This window comes from Halichoerus grypus, chromosome 9 (genome assembly GCF_964656455.1).
Source record: "Halichoerus grypus chromosome 9, mHalGry1.hap1.1, whole genome shotgun sequence".
NCBI lineage: Eukaryota > Metazoa > Chordata > Mammalia > Carnivora > Phocidae > Halichoerus > Halichoerus grypus.
The window spans coordinates 138,899,323-138,915,798 of record NC_135720.1 but is presented as its reverse complement, the minus strand read 5'-3'; the positions used below and the strand labels follow the sequence as shown (position 1 = coordinate 138,915,798).

At 41.3% G+C, this 16,476-nt stretch overlaps 1 long non-coding RNA gene across 11 annotated transcripts in view; it reads right to left on the bottom strand.

Moving 5' to 3' along the window:
- Positions 1-4,710: 4,710 nt before the first annotated feature.
- The window catches only part of LOC118531880 (uncharacterized), a 431,257-nt gene continuing 419,491 nt past the window's right edge, over positions 4,711-16,476 (bottom strand). For 10 of the 11 annotated variants that reach the window (XR_013441432.1, XR_013441435.1, XR_013441431.1 and 7 more), the window contains 2 exons: positions 7,669-7,768; positions 6,378-7,177 (listed from right to left, as the gene is read on the bottom strand). This is a non-coding gene — a long non-coding RNA (uncharacterized LOC118531880). Of the gene's footprint in view, positions 6,261-6,377; positions 7,178-7,668; positions 7,769-16,476 lie in introns of those variants that run through there. The other variant, XR_013441437.1, reaches the window with a different exon arrangement.

Sequence of the window (16,476 nt, the reverse complement as noted above, 5' to 3'; positions counted from 1 at the left end):
AAATATATAGCATTTGAAAAAAAAAATATATATATATATATATAGCATTTGGTACTTACAAAAGGATAAACACATATAGCATCATCATCCCCTCCCATTTTAATGCTAGGCTTGGTAACGTGACTTGCGTTTGCCAATAGGTGTAAGCAACGCACGTGCATATTCCTGTTTGCCCTTTGCAGGACTGTGTTTGCTTCTTCTTTCCCTCTGGGCCTTGTCAAGAGAACGTGGCCAGACTAGCCAGCTGGACGGTGACTGACATGCAAAGCAGAGCTATGTCACACGAGGTCATGGCCATCCTAGAGTAGTCAGTAGCCAAGCCAAGAGCATGTGCCAGCCCAGATCACCAGAACCACCCAGCCAACCGTGGCTCCCACGGAAGCATAAGGAAGCCCAGCTAAGATCAGCCAAGCACTGGCAAGATCCGATGAATGCAGCCGACGGCACGCTACGTAAATATTACATGTCTCTTTAAGTCACCGAGTTGTGTGGTGGTTGTGTGTAGTATTTTTCTGGCAATAGATGATTTATACAATTCCCTTCCTCTTTTTGAAAAAGCCACAGGTGCATACACTGCTGAAAAGTGTATTGCTCGGCCCTGTCATTTTATCTTTTTCGGTTTTTTACAATTTTACCACAACATATATTTTCCTTTGTGACTTGTGTTTTCTACATATCATTATGTTTCTTACTTTCATTTATGGAGTTTCATGGATGGTGATTTGTTCTCACATTGTTATTTAATTTTTGTGAACATAAATTGTCTTCTCCATTCTTCTGTGGATGGACACTGGATTTCCTATCGAAAGGCATTTGGATTGTTCTCAGTTTGGGTTATTATAAACAATAAACTCACTCATGTATGTCTCCCAAAAGCTCATTTACAAGTTTCTTTAGAGCAAAGATACCTAGGAGTACAATGGCAGGACTATGGGATATGAGAATGTTCAAATTTTGAAGCTAATGTCAAATTGTGTTCCAAACTGGTAGTAAGAACTTGTACCTCCAACAGTATGTATCTTCCAAGGTCCCCCACCCATCTGCGTCAAACCAGGAGAAGCAGAAGAAACATATAGGAGCCCTTATGGGATGTTTTAATGACCGAGTCCTAGCAGTGACACACATCACCTCCGGTCACATGTCATTGGCTCAAACCCAAACGCATGACTATTTCGGTGCAAGTGTCCCTAGGAAATGTAGTCCAGGAAGAGGAGGCAATGCGCTGACCACCTCGTCAGTCCCTGACATAGCTTCTAATCCTTCGAATACTAAAGTATCTTTTATTAGGTAAGCACCCCACAGTCTATATAGCACATTCGTGTAATTTTATATGCTCACCAACTCTCTTGGGAAATTAGATCAATTATCATTATCCTCATTTTGTAAGTGAGGAAAGTAGGGCTCAAAGTGGTTAAATGACTTGCCCAAGGTCACAAAGTTAGTAATTTGCTGGAGACAGAGTATAATATCAACTCTTTTTCCCCAAAGTCTTGTCCCATTTCTAGTATAATTAACCTTTCTTTTCCCAAATATTCATTCATCCAACAACTGAAATTAATTTTTCTATAACTACTACATGACTACTGCACTCTGCGTCCTCCCAAAAATACAAAGAATGAACATCACAGGGATCCTGCCACTAAAATCCTACATTTCTGAGTTTTCTAGCTGTTATCAGCTGCTACCTACCTGCTGTCTCCATTTACTCACTTTTTACTCACAGCTCAGTCTCCTCACACTAAGTTCACCAATAATTTCCAGCTCATATGGTGGCTATAGTTCAGGCCTCATCTTACTTGAATTCTGTGAAACCATTCCAAATTGTAACCCTTCCCTCTTTGTACTGCTGTCTTCCTTTAATTCCCATGATCCCACATTGTCCTGATTTTCTTCCTACCTCTCTGTTTAATAATTTAAATTAATGTTCTCTTATCCTCCGCTAATTGGTCTTCGCATATTGAGAATACCCTAACCCTGCCTGCCACAACCAGATCTTTCTTTAATGACCCAAATGAAATATCATCTTCTTGGTGGATTTGTACCTGATTCCCCAGGCAAATGGAAGTATCTACGATGTTCTGCAAAACTTGATTCTGAGCTCTTTCACAGCACTGACACATTCCACCTTATATTAATCGTCTAGTCGACTTGAGATATCAAGTCTTACCAGTTGAACTGAATTCCTTTGAGGCTCAATCCTGGCGTATCTTATCTTCTCCTTCTATATTCTCATTTTTGGCTGAAGGCCTTTATAAATGCTGTGTCCTCTACCTAGAAGACTTTCTCTTTTACCTGGTTAATTCACAAATATCTTTCTCAGCAAAAGTCACTTCTTCCATGAAGCCTCCCCTGACCCTGACATGAGTTCAGGTCCCCTTGTTATGTATGTACTTTTCCCTCTTGGCACTTGTCACAATTGTAGTGTGACATTTAACTGTGAAATTCCTTTCATTTCTGTTTATTCTATTAAAATTTAAGTCCCGAGATCACAATGTCCAGGTCTGTGCTCTTTACTGATGTACGTTCTTTACATACATAGATGTTTGTTGAGTGAAATAATTTTATTCCTGCAGAGTAAAATCTCAATGAGTTTTTAGATGCTATCTCACAAATGACTCACAGTTGACTAAAATCAAGGCGTTCTTTCTTTCCCCACCCAAACTCTAGTGCCTGATTATTTGGTGGATCTCATGGCAGGACTGTAAATACATCTGCTTTTAAACATCATCTTACAAGATTCAACCCACTGGATTTGCATTCTGTTATTCCATGTACACCATCCTTCCCACTTTCTGTCACCTGACTATGTGATAATCAAGTCACTGACAAGGGCTGAATAGGACAAACTAGAGCCGAGGCTCTAAAATCTGCCTCTTGAAACTACTTCTTGGTGGACGATTGTGATACTTTACCAGAGAAGTTCAACTTACCAGCCATATTATCCTGACCATGGCTAATTTTTGAAGGAGGGTCTGTATATCAAATACCCTTACACTGCACATGAAAACCTAATCTAAGGTCCAAAAGAAATGGACTGCCTTGATAAATTTTCACCTAATTTCTCTAAACAAAAATACTCTCTTCTCCCTCTATGTATCCCAAATTTGTTCTTGCCATTTTAATCTCACTGACCATATTCTGACACATATTATCGCTAGTTGTTTGGACAGCGCTAAATCTCACTATTTACATTCAGTTCCTTCAAGGCAACAAGTTTGCTGCATTGAAGTGACTATTTATTGAACATCTCCACCATGCCAGACACTGGTATTTTAAATGCACCAACTTATTTCTTTTTGAGGTAAATATTAACGACGACGAGCACTTCAGAGATGAGGAAACTGAATCTCAGAGAAGTTGGTTTACTTTATATTCCTCATCTAGCTCAGGTCCTGGCTCACAGCATATATTAAATGAGTGACTGTCAAATGAAAGTATACAATGGATGTTGATGGCAATTGATATGGGGATTCCGCCCTCCCAGAGACTATGATATTAATATCTTGCATGAGATGCTGACTGGACTACATCTGAGCTGCTCTTCCAGATGAAATTTCCCTGATGCATTATTAATTCTCTCTTTCAAAGAGAGTGTGCATTCTATATTGCTTCAGGCAAACAGAGACAGGACAGATGTGTTATTTGGAAAAACACTATTGCAGAAAACAAAAGTATGCAAATTATGCCTCCTCTGTACACTTCAAGACCCATTTTTAAACTGGTAAACTTCTTCAAGGTGACATACTGACACTTTGAAATAATTTCTCTCATTAGACTACACTGACTACAATTCAGGCTTTTTAACGGAAGACCAAGGAGATGAAAACCGTCTTCCCTAAGCGTAGAGTGATCGCTTCCACAGAGGATTTTTTTTTTTTTTCTCAAACAAATCTAGACAAATACACAGTGAGATAGAGCAGATAATGAGGAGCGTGAGTGATTCCAACAGGGAACTTGCACAACAAATCTATATTTTTCTTTTTCAGAAAGCCACAAAAACTCAGTTTGGGGTCATGTTTTATATAGAGGTTTGCACAGTCTTTGCAAAAGTACAGGATTTTTTTTTAAGATTTATTTATTTTAGAGAGACAGAGAACACGAGCATGGGGGCGGGGCAGAGGGAGAGGGAGAGTGAGTCTTAAGCGGACTCTGTGCTGAGTGCAGAGCCAGACGTGGGGCTCGATCTCACGACCCAGAGATCATGACCTGAGCCAAAATCAAGAGTCGGCTGCTTAACCAATTGAGCCAACCAGGCGCCTGAAACGTATAGGATTTTCTAATCGAATTTCCTTTTATAGGTAAGAAAACTTAGGCCTAGTGAAGATGAGTTTCCCAGATCAAAGGGCAGTTACGTTAGAACTCAGATTAGAGCCCAGTGTCTGGCCTTGGAGTCATGTTGCTGCATTTCTGCCACCCCATCCTGTTCTTGCAAATGGGTCCCCATGATACATAACTTCCATGTAGGATTCCCGGGACGCAACCACCCAGACTTCTAGTGGCAGCTTATGCCCCCACTGGCCTGTGCGGACTTTTTCTCTGGCCTAGCGATCTCCGTTCACTTGTCAAGACAAAGTTCCTTCCATGTAGTGGGCCCTAGTTTTACTGTCTGTGCATCCCATAGGGCTGGGCCAATACACTCTTCCCTCTGGTGAGTCTTGACTAGAAAGAGTCTGTAACACAGCACACAGCAGGACGCAGTAGGCAGGCCTAACATGGACTTTATTTATTTTTTATTATGTTCAGTTAGCCAACATATAATACAGCATTAGTTTTTGATGTCGTGTTCGATTCACTAGTTGCATATAACACCAAGTGCTCATCACCACACGTGCCCTCCTCAATACCCATCACCCGGTTACCCCATCCCCCAACCCCCCTCCCTTCTTCAACCCTCAGTTTGTTTCCCGGAGTCCAGAGTCTGTCATGGTTTGTCTCCCTCTCTGATTTCTTCCCATTCAGTTTTCCCTCCCTTCCCCTGTGGTCCTCCACGCTATTCCTCATGTTCCACATATGAGTGAAACCATATGATAATTGTCTTTCTCTGCTTGACTTATTTCACTTAGCATAATCCCCTCCAGTTCCATCCACGTCGATGCAAATGGTGAGTATTCATCCTTTCTGATGGCTGAGTAATATTCCATTGTATATATGAACCACATCCTCTATCCATTCATCTGTTGAAGGACATCTCGGCTCCTTCCACAGTTTGGCCATTGTGGACATTAGCATGGACTTTAGAATCTGATAGCATGGCTGTCAGTTCTACTTCTACTCATACTATCTACCTAAGTGCCACCCTTTCTGAAGTCTTCTGAACTTCAGCTTCCTCATCTTTACAATGGGAGACATCATAGCTACTGTACTTTGTTGGGATTGGGGACCAAGCGAGATAATGCATGAATTGTATTTATCACTTGGAAGATGATGAGTAATTCATAACAGTTTGCTACTGCTGTCCTTAAATTGTGGCCACAAGTTTGCACTAGGTTTTCTGAGTTGTCATTCTCATTGGCTGCTGTTATAAGAATATATCTTTCCCAGGGGTGCCTGGGTGGCTCAGTTGGTTGGGCATCTGACTTTGATTTTGGCTCAGGGCATGATCTCGGTGAGGCTCGTGGGATCAAGCCCCGTGTCAGGCTCCACGCTCAGCATGGAGTTTGCTTGTCCCTCTCCCTCTGCCCCTACCCCCAGCTTGCACACACACTCTCTCTCAAATAAATAAATAAAATCTTTAAAAAAGAGAGAGAGAGAATACATCCTTTCCAGAACATGAAAAAACAATCTACTGGGAGCATATTGGGAATAATATATTCCTAATAAATCATCTTCACACAAGCAGAATGACTGGAATAGACAGGGGATGTTAAGGGAAATAGAAAAGCATTCTTTCTATATGTTGTTTCTACCCCAGACATTCTATTTTTCTTTTTTCTTTCACTCTACTAGTTCAGTAGGCTAGATCCAGCTCACCTTCAACAATAACCTTGAGATGATGCTTAGGAGTCTACACCCCTTTATTAGTCAGGGTCCTCCAAAGAAACAGAAGTCATAAGAGACTGACTTGTCCAAAGTAACCCAGTTCCTCATCCATACTGAGCGCCCTACGGTGCTGATTGCAAGCCAAGGTGCAAGACAGCGGCATAATGACCAACAGCCACAGGCTGAGGCCGAGACTGATGGACTTCACAACAATGCAGGAGGATTTGCAGGTTCTTTCTTGGTGATCAGTCAGACTAAGTAATTCTTCTCCCTATGTGTCCCTATTTGGAAAATAAGAATTAATTACTGAGTTCCGAAACAAATTATTACAAAATCCAAGTTAACCGACACAAAAACATCAAGCCTATGGGTACAAAGAAAAAGTCCTTCCGCAGGTGCAAAATTTAGAGAGGAGTCCACAAGACTCCACCCACTTTTTATTTTATTGAAAAGTGGATATACAATACTGTATTAGATTCAGGTGTACAACATAGAGATTCGATATTTATATACATGATGAAATGAACAAGACCACACCCACTTCTGACCACTGTTGGGTTCCATCGTTAGCTAGAAGGCCTTCAGTTACACTTTGGCCTCAGTCTAACACTGAAAACTGTTATACTGATTGTTAGGATTATCACAGTTGAGAGATACAGATTCAAATCAGCCAAGGGAAAGGGGATAGAGAGCAGAGTAGAGGAAAGTATGAAATCTGGAGCTTCTGGCTGTCCTCCCCCCAGGGAGTCAGGAGCCACTTTACTTTCCCAGCACTGACGTGTGACAATATGCATGGACTGTTTCCAAGCAGCAGAGCTCACTCCAGCCTCAGTGTCCAGATTTCACTGGGGCTCCGTCACCTGGCATGACTAACTGCCAGACAGCTGATCTCAGTCTCCAGCCCCTCCGGCTCATGCGTGATGCAAATCCCACCGTAAATCACATTGTTGGTGTGGCCCAAAGCTTTCACTCCAAACTGCGTTGTTACCATCTGGCTGGCCAAAGGCCTCCAGGTAAACAGACGTGCTTTTCTCAATGTCAACTTTTTGACAACTTTTCTAAGACAACACATTCTAAGGGCTTAGAGATTACCTCTCAGGAAACAAGGTCAGAGGCCAAACTTCTCTCTGGGGAAGGCTGAGTTCTCTACTCCTTGGCTGGATAGCTGGTTTTGCCCGAGGATGCTCCCCTGTTGTAACTTCACAAAAAGAAAATCTGTAAGTGTGCTGATCCATGAAACAAACATTTCTTCAGCATTTATTTTGTCCTGGTCTTCTCTGAAATGCTTTCCCAACACTGTCTCCACTAATCCTCACTGCAGCCCTCTGCGGTGGGCACTATTTTAATGGCACTTTGGAGATGAGGGAACTGAGGGTTGCCTCAAATTGCAGAGCTGGTGAGTGACGATGATGTAATAAACAGGAGGCCTGTGAGTCCAGAGGTATAATGAAGAGACTCTAAGAGTTCACGCTAATCTTCACCACACGGCAGATATACCGCCTTTTCCATGGGAAGGAGATCTCCACAGGCGCATGCACAGCCAAGGAAGTCGAGGTCACTGAATGAAAACTGTCCAGAACTGCCATTCTGTTCCACAACATATGTGAATTCAGACTGCCACAAGAAGCGACTCCTCTTGCTATATATTTAACAGAAATAAATATAAGACAGAAGGACATGAAGACTTACCACGTGCTCATGGTGCCTTGATCAAAGGAGGCTTCGTTGCCAACAGCATTTCAAGTGGTCTTTTTGTCTGGCATCCCAGAGATCTGTACACCCCGGGGCACTGCACAAGGATAAGATTCTGGGTGAGTGAAAGGCAGGCCTTTCTTCATAAAACAGGATAAGGGCAATTCTGAAAAGGGGAGGTGGGAAGCCCGGTGTTTGAGTCTTCCAATATACATGCCTTGTCAGAGAGACAAATTTAGAAAAGAGAACACAGGGATGTTGGGAGTCTGAAAATGGTTTCCCTTAAAAGACTCCACATAAGCATGCCCCGTTCGAATCGTCACATACCCCAGGATGCCTTGGTTTGGTACCAACTCATCTGGATGATCCCATTTCATTAATTTTAAATTGGGGGGTAAAGCTTCCATTAACTTGCTGTGTCACCAATAGTGTTGATATTTCATAAATAAAGTGGGAGTCCTGAGTCCATACGGACTGAATGTACGGGGAATTTCATGTGAAATCCAGCTGGAGAGAGTCTGACCAGACACAGGGAGAGGGGAGTCTTCATTTGTCTGAGGAATGGTGATTGAAGGGATGTGGTCCCAATGGTGTTGTGAGAAAGAGGCCCCGCCCCAACCCAGGACAGGGCAAACGGTGCAGTCCGCCATCAGGTAGCACGATGGAGGAGTGTTTCTAACCCACGGCCATCCTTCCATGACAGAGTGAGATCTCCAGGGTGGCCAGTGGTTCCCAAAAGATGGTGCCCAGGACAGCGACTCAGATGCACAGCTGTGGAGGAGGAATGCCGGCCAGTTCTAAGCAGCAAAAGGAGCTCTTGGTGGAAAAACATGGGTTGGCCCCCTCTTAGACCTGTTTCTGTCTGAGTAGAAAGTTCCCAGAGAAGGAAGAAAGGAGCTCGAGCTCCTTCCGGAGAGCAGAATGGTGAGCATGAGCATTGGAAGGACCTTGTGGGTCTGGAGCCATTTTGGGGACCGTTTTGTACCTCCACGTCTTTCCGGTGGGTGGTCTTGGAAACATCAGTTACAACGCTGATTTTAAAGAAATATGAAATACAGATGTTCTCCCATTTTACTGCCTGTAAATTTTATAAACAGGTAATTGTGAAATTTAATACGTAAAACTGCTTCACTCCGAGGATTATTTTATAATGATTAGAAACTAAATGATCTTTAAAGAACTTTGGCCAAAAATACTGTCAGTGACTCATTGTACCTACCCTCTACAAATACTCCAGCTTTCTGTTTTTAATAGAATTAGAAAGGCATCCAATCCACACCAGTGTAATGAGTTGAAAAGTGAAAAGTTTAGTTAAGTACCCAGTCCTATAAAAACAAAGAGAAATACTCTAGGTTTGGGGGGGCATTGGCTTTGGTTTGGTGCTGCCTTAGCCCACAGGATTGACAAAGCTCTTTGACTATTCGGTTTTGTGCCCCTATTGTCCATACCACTTCACAGATCATAGTCCTTCAAATTTGGGACTTGTATGGTCCAATATGACAGGGAACCCCAGCATCAGCAGCTACCGCTCAAATAAAGTGGGAAAGAAAACCAAAAAGAGGGTTGACTCTCAACACTTTCCTCAAAGGGAGGGTGTATGTTTGGCTTTCTTGTTATTGGCACCTCTATTTAATACCTGGGCAAAGCACATTTCTAGTAACAGTGGAAGGGCGCGGTGGAGGACGGTGGGAGCACAGACCTCGAGGTCACGGGTCAAGGCACCGGGAAGGGAGGGTAGATATGTTTCAGACTCTACTTGGGAGAATTTGTCTTTGTTTCCAATTCATGGCCTCCTTCAGTAATGACAGAGCATAAATAGAAGACGGCGCTTTAAAAAAAATAAAGAAGTCAGGATGGTTTTGTTTCTGCAAATGCCTTGAACAAAGCATGTGTTTCTGTTTAATACTGGATAAGCTCCAATTGATGTCTAGATCCTTGTCCAAATGTTTACTTTTCTGTGGGATTTTTTTTTCCAGTGGGGCCTTATGAAGCCAGGGCTATGGCGCTGGGCTTTAAAGCTGTGGCCAGCGCCCTTGAAAAACCATTGTTGTACCCACTGCCCAGCCCTGTTCAAATTAAATCTTACTTTAAAAAAAAATCATTTGGGGCCTGAAAAAGATCAATCTCAGTACAAAACCAGAAGAAACTGATGAAGAGTTGAAGGAAATTCACCAAAGCAACTCCTGAGACAACAAATATTGAAAACATAAATGTTTGTTTTCACTGGGATACTCTGCGTGATTTTTTGGTGTCATGTAAAACAACAAAAATAGCTTGTTTTATTTTTAAGCAGTTGTGAACTACTGACTTGAGTATGCACAACCCCTACAGAGGGAAGTTTGAAAATAAAAAATGTTACCCTATGCTCCCTTGGTTATTTTATTCAATGCCACAGGCCTGTAGAAGGTAAAATACATACGCCCTGAATTATAAATATGTCAAGACAATAAATGAATAAACCTGAACAGTTTTATCTTACATTTTCCCTAGAAAACTTAACCCTTAATAAAAGCCACATACTATGATGCAAATAGAAAAAACACACACACACACCAAAAAAGAGTCTGTAGATAACAGCTCTTTAGTTACAAAGATAAAAGAATTTTGTAAAAATAAGCAAAAACTAAAGCCTCTGGGAGTCACTGTAAAGGATCCAATTTCTCCCTTTCCAATCTTTAAAATCCTTTAGATCAATTTCTTTCAACTTCTGGGTAAAAGACCCACTTTTCCATTCCCCGGCGGAGTGCTGAAATTGGATCCCCAAGTTCGGGGCTTTGGTCTTGCCCCTCTCCTTCCTGCTGACTGGAGGTTTGTGAGTTAGTGTTTGATGCTTTAAAAACCATCCCCAAAGGTGGTGGCTTAAGACAACAATTGATTATTAGTTCACGATTCTGAGGGCTGTCTGGCTGGGTCTACCCCCTTGGCTGTCTTGCCGGAGCTGGTAGAGCTGGGCTGACCTCATCCACACGTCTGAGGCCTCAGCCCAGCCTCGAGGAGGCCCATCCAGGCTGCACCTGGTGTCACAAAGATTCCCAGCAGGAAGGAAGGGAAAGAGCATTGCACAAGCATCCGTCAAGCCTCTGTGTGTACCCCGTTTGCTACTGTTCCACTGGCCAAAAACAAGATGAGGCAGTGCGGTTAGACTGGGTGTAGACGACGTAAGGGAATAGATACAGGGACGTATGAACAATGTGAGGAGCGCTACCATAACAGTCCCTCACTCTCAGCTAGTCAGTTCGCCTGCCTGGGACTCATTTTCTTCACCCCTAAACTGGAAAATGTAATAATTTGCACGACTTTAAAAAACTGTTTGGAAAAAAAAAAAAAATAAATAAATAAATAAATAAATAACTGTTTGGAGAATTAAATGAGAAAATATATATGGGAACTTTTGGAAAATGAAGAGAACTCTATAATTGTAAAATACTATTTTGACAGAGAAATCTGTATTGTTCTAGGTAGTCCCTCTCACCCCATTAAGCTTGTTTCTTAAGTTTTTACATATGTCCCAACCACTTTTAAATAAATCCACCCCAATAAAGAATAACTTAAACTTTTTTTGTATTTTAAAACCAAATCAGTACAACTTCTTTTTAAGATTTTATTTTTAAGTAATCTCTACGCCCAATGTGGGGCTCAAACTCACAATGCCGAGATCAAGAGTCGCACGCTCTACTGAGTCAGCGAGGCTCCCCCCAAATCATTACTTTTTTTAACGGAATTTTTAAAACGTGGAATTCGGTCACCAGAGTTATCTTCAGCAGAAAAAAAATCTGATGTCATCTAACTTAATGTTTACAGAACTAAGACTTTGTCTACCCAATGCCAAAATATCTGGTCAATTTAACAAAGTTGGTTTTTATAAGGCATCTGGATATTTCATCTACCTAACTCTAACGATTATGAATCTCTACTGCTCAGCTGGACTGTTTTGTTTCATTTTGGTTTTTTTTTTTTTAATACGGTGCTACGGCTGCCTGTGCGAGAGCTTTCGTTATTCTAGAACATGCCCTAAGACTAAAATGTCTTTTGCTGAGAAAAGGGATTTTATCTGCCACACCCAGTGAATCTCTTCTACATTTAATTCCCTCTAGCAAAATAAATGAATTAGAACAAACAAGAGACTAAATAGAACAAACAATATTTTGAGTTACAACTGCCATAGAGAGGCAGGGTGTTTTCTCCTCCCTCCCCCTCCTATGTTTAAAGCATGTGAAATGAGAGCTTTCTGAATGAAGCATCAGAGTAGCATTCCATTAGCATCGTCACCTTAAATTAATGAGAAAGGAGCTGGGACAGCAACGCTGATTAGTCCCAGGTACAGTTTAGAACTCCAATTTCATGATTTGGTCCCCAAGTTCAAGGCGGAAATAAGAGGTTTGGCATGATTTTTACATTTGGGGTTTTAATTTTTTTTAACTTTTACTTACCCACATGTCATGAAATTTTAATTTATTAATGCCCACTGTCTCCAGGAAGTTGAAGCTTTATAGAAAAAGCTTTGTGTGGGGCACCTGGGTGGCCCAATAGGTTAAGCGTCTGCCTTTGGCTCAGGTCATGATCTCAGGGTCCTGGGATCGAGTCCCGCATCAGGCTCCCTACTCAGCGGGGAGTCTGCTTCTCCTTCTGCCTCTGCCCCTTCCCCTGGCTCATGCTCTCCCTCTCTTTCTCTCTCTAATAAATAAATAAAATCTTTAATAATAATAATAATAATAATAATGTGACTGTTCATTAAGGGACAACTGGACCGCTTCTCACCTTAGCACCCAACACTATCCAGTGCAGACAACTTCTTATCCCTTTTTGTTCTCTCTTCTTTTTTCCTTGGTCCCTGCTTGACCCATTTCTCTTCATCTTTTTTTTTTTTTTTTCCATTTTATTTCCCGATAGTGTCATTAGCTGCCGCAGGATTTCTTAGCAAACACATTGGTTTATCGTAAATTTGAGTCATGTTCTATGATGAAGAGTACATTGGTATATATACAGTGTTATATTAGTTTCAGGTATTAATGCAGTGCTCATCACAACAGGTGACCTCCTTAATCCCCATCACCTATCTCACCCGTCCCCCAACCCACCTCCCCTCTGGTGACTGTCAGAGTCTGTTTCTTGGTTTGTCTCTCTCTTTTTTTTTTTTCCCTTTACTGGTTTGTTTCTTAAATTCCACACATGAATGCAATAATATGGTATTTTTCTTTCTCTGACTGGCCTATTTAAAAGAAAACACTCTTGAAATATGATTATCCTATGGCTAGATAGCTCTTCACCTACAACTTTCTACCTTGACGGAAAGTTTTAGCTAGGAATTTGTTGAGCCTCACTTGTGGGTATGAAGTTTAATATTTAGGAAACATAAACACTCTTACATCACATATATGGACTAGTCAGTACATAGGAGTTATAATAAAGGGTAAGCACAGCACAGTTACAAGGCCCCACATAATCACCATACTTTAATTCGTTGATATTACCAGTATCTAATAGGTTATGCTTATATTTTTGAATCACCACAAGATTAGAAGTGCTAACAACAATCAAATTTGGAGAGAAAAAAAAGATTTAATTCCGTCTAATGTAACTTTCGGCTTAAGTATAGTTCCTGGCATTTGAAATCTTTGAAAATGAGTAACACGGCTAATCAATAATTCATTCACAACCACATTATAAACTGAGAAGTATAATTCTTCTGGTTTAACTTTTTGATCCTACACAGTAAAATTAGATTACACTAATTATAGTCAGAGACAGTGACCATTATATTTTTAAATCACAATCTCCTTCTAATCCCTAAGCTCGGCTCCATCTTCCATATCCAACCACCTCCAAGCAACCTATTTATGAGCCATAAGGACCTTGGGCTCCATCCTCAGACATGGCAATGGGGCCTCTGCCCCAAACATAGCTATAGAAAGCCCTGCATTAGCTCTCTTCCCTAGGACGGAAGGAATGTTCTTCCCCAGGGCCTTATGCCTTCATCCTTCAAGACCTGGAACCCTGGAATTTCCTGCATCGAGGGTCCTATACCCTCGTCCAAGGCCAGGGTAAGGAAGTTTGTCTTTAGGGCAGATGGGCAGCAGAGTGTTCAACCCTAGGCTCAAGGATTCACACATCTTCCCAGAAGGCCACCTGTAGGGGGAATAAACTTAAAGATAGGAAGAGAGAGGGTGTGGGCCACAGGTTAGGCCTCCACTATTGCTTTCACCTGCCCCTCCCCCCAAGAACATGGAGCGAACCTACAGAATTTATCACTTTTCCCAAACCTGCAGTGCCCTTTTGGGATTAACAGCTTTGCATATGCTCTTCTCCAAAATCTGGATTTCTCTCCCCTTTTCACTCCTGGAAAGGTCTCCAAAAGATCCAATTCTACTTCCTTTTTGAAAATTCTCATAACTTCTCTGGACCAATTGGCTGTCTTCTCCTTTGGGTTACTATAGCCCGTTTTACTACTATTTAACATAGAAATTAACACATCTGACTATAATTGTTTATTCACATATTTGCCTCCTTCTCATGAAAAATTTGAGGCCAGCAAGACTTACATTCAAATGGTGATGTTTCATAAATATTTAATAAATGTGTGTTGAATTAAATGCTAAACACGTCTTGTATTTATACCCTGGTTATCAAGCTCATTTCTCATGCTAAAATTCTTCAGGCTATGTCTTAGTATCATATTACATTTTTATTAATGTAAAGGAATAGAATGGTAAACTCAAAAACAGTTATTTTCCAAATGTGGATAATTCCAAAAATTCCATCTATAGACACAAATGTTTGATGTATAACATAGTCCTCGATAAAAACTGTTGCTTAGGGGCACCTCAGTGCTCAGTCAGTTAAGGGTCTGACTCTCGACTTCAGCTCAGGTCATGATCTCAGGGTCATGGGATTGAGCCCCACGTCGGCTCCGCCCTGGGCATGGAGCCTGCTTCAGATTCTCTCTCTCTCTCTCTCCCTCTCCCTCTGCCCCTTCCTCCCCACCCTCCCTCAAAAAAAAAAAAAAAATTGTCGCTATACTTAGCATGGCTTCAAATGGAGAGAGAAGCCCACAATCAAAAATATAACCAAGGAAATATATCATATTCATATGTTGGATGCATCCATCAAATCAGGTGTTACTAAGTGCCTTTGGGGCAAACTAGAATGTCCCATCCTAGAGAAACAAATGGAAATTGATATAGTTACTGTAACCTTCTCCTCTGCCATGCACAGAAATGGGAAACATTATCAGAGGAACCTCACGATAGTCAAGAAACTTGCCCAAAGTCACTAGGGGATTGAACCTATGACAGTCTTGGAGGCAGAAAGATTAAAATTTGGGAGTCACTGAAATATGCACGGTAGATGGGCAGCTGGAGCCATAGGGGAAATGCTGGTGAGGAGCAGCTGGTCAGGAGCAGCTGGTGAGGAGCAGAAGAACATTGAAGGGGCTGGACAAACAGAGGAGCTGGTGCAGGACATGGAGAAGGTGGCATCAGAAAAGTTGGAGAAGAAACAAGGGCAGGAATGTTCCAGAAACCAAAAGAGGGGAGAACTGCATGAAGGCAGCTCAACATTACCAGACCTTATACACACATCACACAGTTGACCATGAGGAGGTCCTGATGTGCATTTCGAAGGTCTCTGTCAAAAGTTCACCTCCAGACTAAAGCCAGATTTGGTAAGCTGGTGAATGAATGGAACGTGATGATGAAGGAGTAAAAGAAAGGAATCTTTCAGAAGGCACTGAAAGGAAAGGCAAATACAAGGCAGAAGTTTGAAAGATAAGGAAGATCCAAAGTTGTTCTTAACGGTGTGCATTTTCACTGTCATGGAAGCAGAAAATAGTCAAATAAAATAATTTTAAATATGGTATAGTTTTATTTGATAAAGTCATTGGCTTCCTAAATTTATACAGCAGAATCTGTTGTTCTAGACTCTTCATACTCAACGGTTGGTCAGCTCCATTAGCATTTCCTGAGAGGTAGTTAAAACTACAAAATCTCAGACCCCACCCTGGAATCTGTCTTTTAACAAAAACTGCCAGTGATTTTAATGCATTTTAAAGTTTAAAAACCATGAATCCAGATTCTACTATCAATAACCCAAGAGAAATCTTATCCATTAAAGTATAGTTTAGAATTATTTTAATTTACTCTGTATACACACCAGAATCACATCTAATTTATTTGTAAATATCAGCATTGCTCTTTTTCAAATCCCATAATTAACTAGTTTCAAGTTATATTGTCTATCTCAAGTAATGAACATTTTACTCTTAAATGGAATGCAATTACATCCATGTGTACAGACCGCATAGATTCACTTGGGCGTGGCCCTCCCTGCGGGTGCAGTGATTTTTAGCCTTCTCCAATTCAAGCCATTACCCACTTTACAAAGGCAAATATTTTGTGGATTTCTCTCAATAATGATGCTTCTTTTCCTCAAACCTATCCCAGCTTATGTCATAGACACATTGTAGCAGAATAAATAAAGGGCTTCATGGGGTTCGTTTTATATGGGATGTAGCTGAAGTCATAATAGCAGAGAAGGAGAAATAATCTGAGGACCAGGGAGAGCATTCCATAAAAGGAAATCACACACAGAAACAATCCTTGTCTGCATGATTCCAATATACACAAATTTCAGCTATCATGGTTTAGTGAAATACTACCAGTCTCCAACAACAGGGTTCAAATTACAGTTACTGCAATATATCAAATGTTAGTAATCACTTGAAGTATAAACTTTGCTGCTAGCTCTTCAGTCCGCAAAACTCTATGTAAAAAACGGATGTGCACCCTATCCCGTGACCAACCATGGCAA